Source organism: Corvus hawaiiensis, chromosome 5 (genome assembly GCF_020740725.1).
Source record: "Corvus hawaiiensis isolate bCorHaw1 chromosome 5, bCorHaw1.pri.cur, whole genome shotgun sequence".
Lineage (NCBI taxonomy): Eukaryota > Metazoa > Chordata > Aves > Passeriformes > Corvidae > Corvus > Corvus hawaiiensis.
The window spans coordinates 48,355-56,527 of NC_063217.1; the positions used below are offsets into that span (position 1 = coordinate 48,355).

The 8,173-nt window shown below is 48.8% G+C and overlaps 1 long non-coding RNA gene across 1 annotated transcript; it reads right to left on the reverse strand.

The window, feature by feature from the left end:
- Nucleotides 1-897: 897 nt before the first annotated feature.
- LOC125326314 lies at nucleotides 898-2,272 on the reverse strand. The gene is made up of 2 exons (XR_007203756.1): nucleotides 1,623-2,272; nucleotides 898-1,517 (listed from the first exon to the last, which is right to left on the reverse strand). It is a non-coding gene; the product is annotated as an uncharacterized LOC125326314 (long non-coding RNA).
- Nucleotides 2,273-8,173: the final 5,901 nt, after the last annotated feature.

Below are 8,173 nucleotides of genomic sequence, written 5' to 3' on the forward strand. Positions count from 1 at the left end.
TGTAGAAAATTAGAGTAGTAAAAAGTTTGGAAGGCACAAAGTTAGAAAAGTAGGAAGCTAGAAAGGTAGAAAGTTAGAAACAATGAAGGTTAGAAGGGTATAAAATTAGAAATAAGGTTTACAATGTAGAAAGAGAAGTAAAAAGTTAGAAAGAAACAAAGTTAGAAAGGTAGAAGGTAAGAAACAAAGTTACAAACAAATTTATACTTACAGAGGTAGAAAGTTAGAAACTGGAGTAAGAAAAGAACAAAGTTAGAAAGGTAGAAAAATAGAAACAAAATATTAGAAAAGAAGAAAGGTAGAAAGGTAAAAAGAAACAAAGGTATAAACCACCAAAGTTAGTTAGAAAGGAACAAAGTTAGAAAGATAGAAAGAAAGGTAAAAAGTTAAAAGGGCAGAAAATTAGAGGCAGAAACAAACAAACTTAGAAAAAAAGAAATAAGAAATAAACTAATTTAGAAAGGTAAAAATTTTGAAAGGTAAAGGTACAAAGCTAGAAAGGAAGAAACAAAGTTAGAAATGTAGAAAGAAGCAAACAAAGTTAAAAAGGTAGGAAGTTAGAAAGATAAAAAGTTACAAACAAACTTAGAAAGGTGGAAAGTTAGAAACCAACCAAGTTAGAAAGGCAGAAAGTTAGAAAGAAACTAGCTTAGAAGGGTAGAAATTTAGAAAGGTAGAAAAGTAGAAACAAAGTTAGAACAGAACAAATTTAGAAAGGTGGAAAAGTAGAAACAAACAAAGTTAGAACAGAACAAAGGTAGAAAGGTAGAAAGTTTAAAAGGTAGAAACAAATCAAGATAGAAAGTTAGAAAGATAGAAAGTGAGAAACAAACAAAGTTAGAAAGGCAGCTATTTAGGAAGGCAGCGAGGTAGAAAACTATTTTTCTATTTCTGGAACATTTTTTACATTTTCTTTTATTGTTATAGGAAACCCAAAACAACAGCAACATGTGGAGAACGTAAGACTCATCCACCACCCACACCTCCTTTAGCTTCCACACAAACCCCCCCTCGCTCTCATCTCAAGCGCTCCACTAACTCTCGGCACTCCACGGGAATGTGGTTCCCGGGAGCCTCCAAATTGTCCTGCCTGAAAAACCCTGGCGCCGGCACGGTCCCCGCCCAAATCTTGGCGATGAATGTCGCCTCGCAGACAGGCCGGGACCGAAGGAAAAAAATCCCAGCTGGTGGGGGAAAAAAAAACCCCAACCTGGCTGGGATTTTTTTAATTCCAAATTTAAAAATGTGTTGAAAAAACTGAAAGGCAAAAATCACACACACAACGTTAGAACCATTCCACGCACACACTCACAGGCAGACACAAGCACACAGACAGACAAACTCTCACAGACACAGACAGTCACACACGCTCACACTCTTCAGTTTACACACTGACTGCAGCCCTTCCTCAAAACACTCTACTGATGAAGATGCTTCAGCACATCTTCCAGCTGCTGCTCCTTGAAAAAAAACCAGTAGCTTCGGTGACGGCAGAGAGCCGAAGCCGCCTCAGGGACCTGTGAGACAACGTGAGGCGGTCGGTGAGGGGCCGAAGGCTAGGACTTATCCCCACGCTGGGCCCATAAATTTTCTACCCAAAATCCCATAGAAAAGATATGAACCTTTAAGTTTTGAAACGGTTCTTCTTAACCGTGACCTTGCCGGGGCAGGGCAGCTCCAACCGTAAATAGCTCATGGACAAGGTGCTGCGCCGAATATAAGCAAAGACGACGAGAGGGCTTGAGATAACTCTCCAGAAGATTAATTCTCCAGCCCGATACGCTTTAAGGCGACAGAACCTACAGAACTACCGTGGTCATGTGAGGAGGGTCTGATACGCTCCGTATAGAAGTCCAAGGGAATAGGACATGAACGGAAGGCACTACCAAAAGTGAGAAGGAAGATGGATGAGAACGTCTCCTGTACTTCCTCTGGTCTCAAAAAGTAAAAATGTAAAGATGCTGGAATAAGCCCGATCTGGAAAAGTAGGCGAGCAGAGACCCCCCTGCTGCCGATACGGTCCAGAATGATGCCAATAAAGCATCGAGACATAACAAAGCCCTATGACACGGAAGACGATGGACACAAACTACACAACATAGACACAAACTACATAACACAGAGAGAAGTTAAAACTGCCCAGCAGTTTCACCTGATGGACCCAAGATTCCTGCTGCAAGATGAGCCAGAAAGCGATGATGCCAAAGGAAAGAAGGCTCTACGGCAATAGCACGTGATGGTGAAACAACTCCTTACAAGAAGTTAGTGCCAAAGCTGTGAAGACGATGCTCAAGAAGCTCAGTAGGCCTAGAGAAAGAGGCGATGACTGCCGGGTGACCGCTCCGGGCCCAAAGGTGGGCTCCTCGGGCGAAAAGATCCGTGATGACATCGAGACTCAAAGAGGGCAGATGACACAAAGCTCACAAAAACGTGGGTATGGAACTGCTCTGCCCGGTAAAGGGTCAGGTGATGCTGAGGAGAAACCGTCTCCCTTTACTTCCAAGGGGCCCGGCCCGCTACATCCCTCTCCTCTAAGCTAACTTCAAATTGCCCCCTGTGCTTCCAAAGGTTTTTCCCTTCTCCTGACCACCGGTCCCAACACTTAGCTCTCAGAGATGAGCAGAAAAAATCCATCCTCGACAGAAAAGAACACGTGGGCGCTGTGGATGTCGGTACATTCCCTGTAGGCTGCTTTGGAGGCTGCAAAAATTCAGAAAGAAACTTCAGACTGCGATGAGACGTCCCAAATGTGACCCCTTCTGCAACGTCCCCCTCCCTCGTAACTGCCGAGGCTAATCGCTTACCGGCCGTTTCCAAACTTCGGCTCCACACCGGCTCATGGTACCTAAAATGATAAAACAGAAAACGTGACTATCGCCCTCCAGAAGATTAATCCCCAGGGCTCCTCTACACTGCTGCCCCGGCGCACCTCAAATCTTCATCCGACTCTGGAGGTGGCCTGGACGATACGCGCAAAGTGAAAAGGTACACGCTTGGCACACCGCCGCATACCTCTCGCCTATTAGTCACCCTGCCTAAATGCCGACTCGCCTGCTCGCCTCTGTTCCTTGGCATGCCTAGGGCAGCGGCAGTACCTGCAAACAAACAAAGCAAAGAAACGTGCTGAGAGACTGAAATCACAACCCCCCCCCTCCAATTGAAGTATGCCACACCAATACATTAAGCTTGCACCCACCTGGCCACTGGGCCAGGACATCTTGTGAGTGGACCGTTGAAAAGGAACAAACAACAATGGATGCTTAAAACTGAACCAGACATTAATACTGGAGCAATACCAACTCCTTCTGTCTACCACTCACCGTTTACCTCGCTCCAAACTTAAACATCAATATCCGGCTTTATTTCCTAAAAACAAAGACAAGGAACAATGCTGTAACATAGCCACCGTTTATGCTTGCTCTGCAAACACAAACAGTGACTGACCTTCCTGCAGGAACCCCCTCTCCTGGTACGGGGCACTCTGCCACGATCTTAATCCGTCTGCATCTGAAAGAAAGCGATGACAAAAGTCAAAGAGCTGCATTAGAACTTCACAGCTCCAGCCATCCCGTACCAGTCTAGGAATGCCATCTTGAGGCCAAACTACAACCTACACCACAAATTACAAGTCCCCAGGCCTTGTTCTATTACAACCATATGCCAGACGGTGCAGCAGGGCAGAGCAGCTCTGGACCAAACCCATGCAGGCATCTGTGACACAGGCAATGACAAACAAGGGGACCCAACAAGGAGAGAAAACTCTGGGCTAGATGATCACAAGGACCGAGCCAATGAGGAATGAGATGACCTAGGCGAGACTGATGGTGAGCCAAGAAGGCTGCAAGAACCCTGGCAGAAGAGGATGATAACAGAAGGACTTATTCCAAGAACCGCAAAGATGGATGCCCGAGAATTGGACGGGTGGAATCCTCTAGCTATCTTTGCATGCTTACAAGTCCTCATCCCCTATAATGGATCGTTGCAGTGCACAGCTGTCGATGCAGCTCAGAACAAGACCTGAAAGGACACCCGACTCAATGTCGCTGAAGAGAGATGTGATTCTGATGCACCTCCAAGCTCACGAGTCAAAGGATCAATGGTATCGGCACTGCACTGAGGAACACCAAGAACAGGGATGATAAGAATAACGCCCGGCGTTTACGATAAGCATCTCAAAGGGCTAAGGCAAATGACCTGCCACACGAGATGCACAAAAGACAGAGAACGCACAATAGACTAGTGACGTGTACCGGGACTGCTCTGCCCTGCGCACCTCGGCACTGTGATCAAAAGCAAGACTTTTGCTTTATGGGGCCTAAGGGGCCCCTTCTTGGGTATCCCCACCTCCAAATCTGACTCAAAAATATCTCCCGGTGAGTCCCAACTAAACACCTCACTTCCACCCCAACTGTGGGTCACAGGCCTCGACTTATCTCTTGGATGTCTGAGGATGTCGATCTGATTCAGGTGCAAAAGAAGGCCACCTCGCCATGCAGGAAGCTCATGCCTTCATCGGGCTGGTTCTCTCTTAGTCAGCTACAATAAACAAAACCAAACAAACATCAGTGCATGAACTGAGTGGCACCTCAGCCAAAACCTGTCAATTCCGCCACTCACCGTCTCCTAAGAAGGCCGGGGTCCTCGGGCCACACGCTTGGGCCACGCTCCGAGGCCAACGCCATCGCCATTGTCGCAGGGTATACCTGGGTTAAGAGGAGACAAGGTGATGTGGCATTGCTGAAACTTGAGGGGGCCCTCGCTCCTCCCTCCCGCCACAACTCACTGCAGCTACTCGGCCATTGCCAAAGGCTACCTGGACGGTACCTTCACACGGAAAAGGTAAAGGCTTTGTCGCAGAGCCCCTTAATACTTCTGGAGGGCTCAGAAGGGCGGCAAGCTGGGTCTGTCAGCTGGTCGGCGAGGGGTTTTGGTGCAATACAAGCGGACCATCTAAAACATACAAATGACAATGGATGCTTAGAGCTGTACCGGAACATGGCACCCAAGGAATAACAAGTGGTTCTTACCACCAGTGACTTCTTACCTCGTTCACTTGACTTTGACTGCTGAGATCTGGCTTTACCTCCTAAGAACAAAGACAAAGAACAATGCTGTAACACAGCCACCATTTCCACTTGCTCGGCAAACACAAACGGTGACCGACCTTCCTGCGGGAATCCCCTCACCCGGTATGGGGCGCTCTGCCACAGATTTAATCCGTCTGCATCTGCAAGAAAGTGATGACAAAAGTCAAAGTGCTGCATGAGAAATTAACAACTCCACCCATCTTGTGTCAATCTAGGAATATCATCTAGAGGCCAAACTACACCCTACATTACAGATTTAAAGGCCCTGGGCCCTGTTCTATTACACCTATGTGCCAGGGTATGCAGCAGGGCAGAGCAGCTCTGGGCCAAACCCATGCAGGCACCCGTGACACAGCAGATGACAAACAAGGGGATGCGACAAGGAGAGAGACCTCTCAGCGGAAAGCATGACTGCAAGCACATGGAAGGGCTAAGGCTAAAGAGCGAAGACACAAGAAGCCCAAAAGACACAGAATGTACAATAGACAATTGATGCAACATGCACTGAGATTGCTCTGCCCTGCGCACCCCAGCATTGTGATCGAATGTGAGACTTTCCCTTTATGCGGGCTAAGGCGCCCCTTCTTGGGTATCCCCATCTCCAAAGCTGACACAAAAATCCCTCCCGGCGAGCCCCAACTCAGTACTCCACTTTCAGCCCCTTGACTTATCTTTCGGACATCCGGGGATGTGAATCCACCTGGGACGCAAACGAAGACTACCTCACCGTCCTGGAAGCTCCTGCCATCGCCAGGCTGTTGTCTCTTAGACGGGTACGATAAAGAAAACCAAATATCAGTACAGGGACTTCGTGGCACATCGGCCAAACCCCAACAATTCCACAACTCACTGTCTCCTAAGAAGGCTGGAGTCCTCGGGCCACATGATTTTGCCACACCCCAAGGCCGACACCGTCATCACAGGGTATACCTGAGTTAAGAGGAGACGAGGTGATGCGGCACTGCTGAAACTTGAGTGGACCCTTGCTCCTCCTCCCTCCCTCCCCGACTTGCCGCAATGCCTCGGCCGCTGCCGAAGGCTACCCGGACGGCACCTTCACATGGAAAAGCTAAAGGCTTCGTCGCAGAGTCCCGTGATACTTGCAGAGGACTCACAAGGGCAGCGAGACGGGTCCGTCGGCCGGTCGACGAGGAGTTCGGCGAAATACAAGGGGGCCGCCTGAAACACACAAATGACAATGGATGCTTAGAGCTGTACCAGAACATGGCACCCAAGGAATAACTAGTGGTTCTTACCACCAGTGACTTCTTACCTCGTTCACTTCACCTTGACTGCTGAGATCGGGCTTTACCTCCTAAGAACAAAGACAAAGAACAATGCTGTAACACAGCCACCATTCATGTTTGCCCTGCAAAGACAAACAGTGACCGACCTTCATGTGGGAACCCCCTCTCCGGGTTCGGGGTGCTCAGCCACAGATTTAATCCGTCTGCATCTGAAAGAAAGCGATGACAAAAGTCAAAGAGCTGCATTAGAACTTCACAGCTCCAGCCATCCCGTAACAGTCTAGGAATACCATCTTGAAGCCAAACTACAACGTACACCACAAATTTCAAGTCCCCAGGCCTTGTCCTATTACAACCATATGCCAGACGGTGCAGCAGGGCAGAGCAGCTCTGGGCCAAACCCATGCAGGCATCTGTGACACAGCAGATGACAAACAAGGGGATGCAACAAGGAGAGAGATCTCTCAGCAGAAAGCATGACTGCAAGCACATCGAAGGGCTAAGGCGAAAGAGCGAAGACACAAGATGCCCAAAAGACACAGAATGTACAATAGACAATTGACATAACATGCACTGAGACAGCTCTGCCCTGTGCACCTCAGCATTGTGATCAAATGCGAGGCTTTCCCATTATGCAGGCTAAGGGGCCCCTTCTTGGGTATCCCCATCTCCAAAGCTGGCACAAAAATCCCTCCTGGCGAGCCCCAACTCAATACTCCACTTTCAGCCCCTTGACTTATCTCTCAGATGTCCTGAGTTGTGAATCCACCTGGGACGCAAAAGACGACCGCCTCACCATCGTGGAAGCTCCTGCCATTGCCAGGCTGTTGTCACTTAGTCAGCTACAATAAAGAAAACCAAGCATCAGCACAGGAACTTTGAGGCACATTAGCCAAACCCCAACAATTTCACTACTCACCATCTCCTAAGAAGGCCGGGGTCCTCAGGTCACATGCTTTTGCCACGCCCCAAGGCTGACACAGTCATCGTAGGGTATACCTGAGTTAAGAGGAGACGAGGTGATGCGGCATTGCTGAAACTTGAGTGGACCCTCGCTTCTCCTCCCTCCCTCCCCGACTTGCCGCAACACCTCGGCCGCTGCCGAAGGCTACCCGGACGGTACCTTCACATGGAAAAGGTAAAGGCTTCGTCGCAGAGTCCCGTGATACTTGCAGAGGACTCACGAGGGTGGCGAGACGGGTCCGTCGGCCGGTCGACGAGGAGTTCAGCGTAATACAAGGGGGCCCCATGAAACACACAAATGACAATGGATGCTTAGAGCTGTACCAGAACTTGGCACCCAAGGAATAACAAGTGGTTCCTACCACCAGTGACTTCTTACCTCGTTCACTTGACCTTGACTGCTGAGATCTGGCTTTACCTCCTAAGAACAAAGACAAAGAACAATGCTGTAACACAGCCACCATTTACACTTGCTCGGCAAACACAAACGGTGACCGACCTTCCCGCGGGAATCTCCTCACCCGGTATGGGGCGCTCTGCCACGGATTTAATCCGTCTGCATCTGAAAGAAAGGGACGACAAAAGTCAAAGTGCTGCATGAGAACTTAACAGCTCCAGCCATCTTGTGTCAATCTAGGAATATCATCTAGAGGCCAAACTACACCCTACATTACAGATTTAAAGGCCCTGGGCCCTGTTCTATTACACCTATGTGCCAGGGTATGCAGCAGGGCAGAGCAGCTCTGGGCCAAACCCATGCAGGCACCCGTGACACAGTAGAGGACAAACAAGGGGATGCAACAAGGAGAGACACCTCTCGGCAGAAAGCATAACTGCAAGCACATGAAAGGGCTAAGGCTAAGGAGCGAAGACACA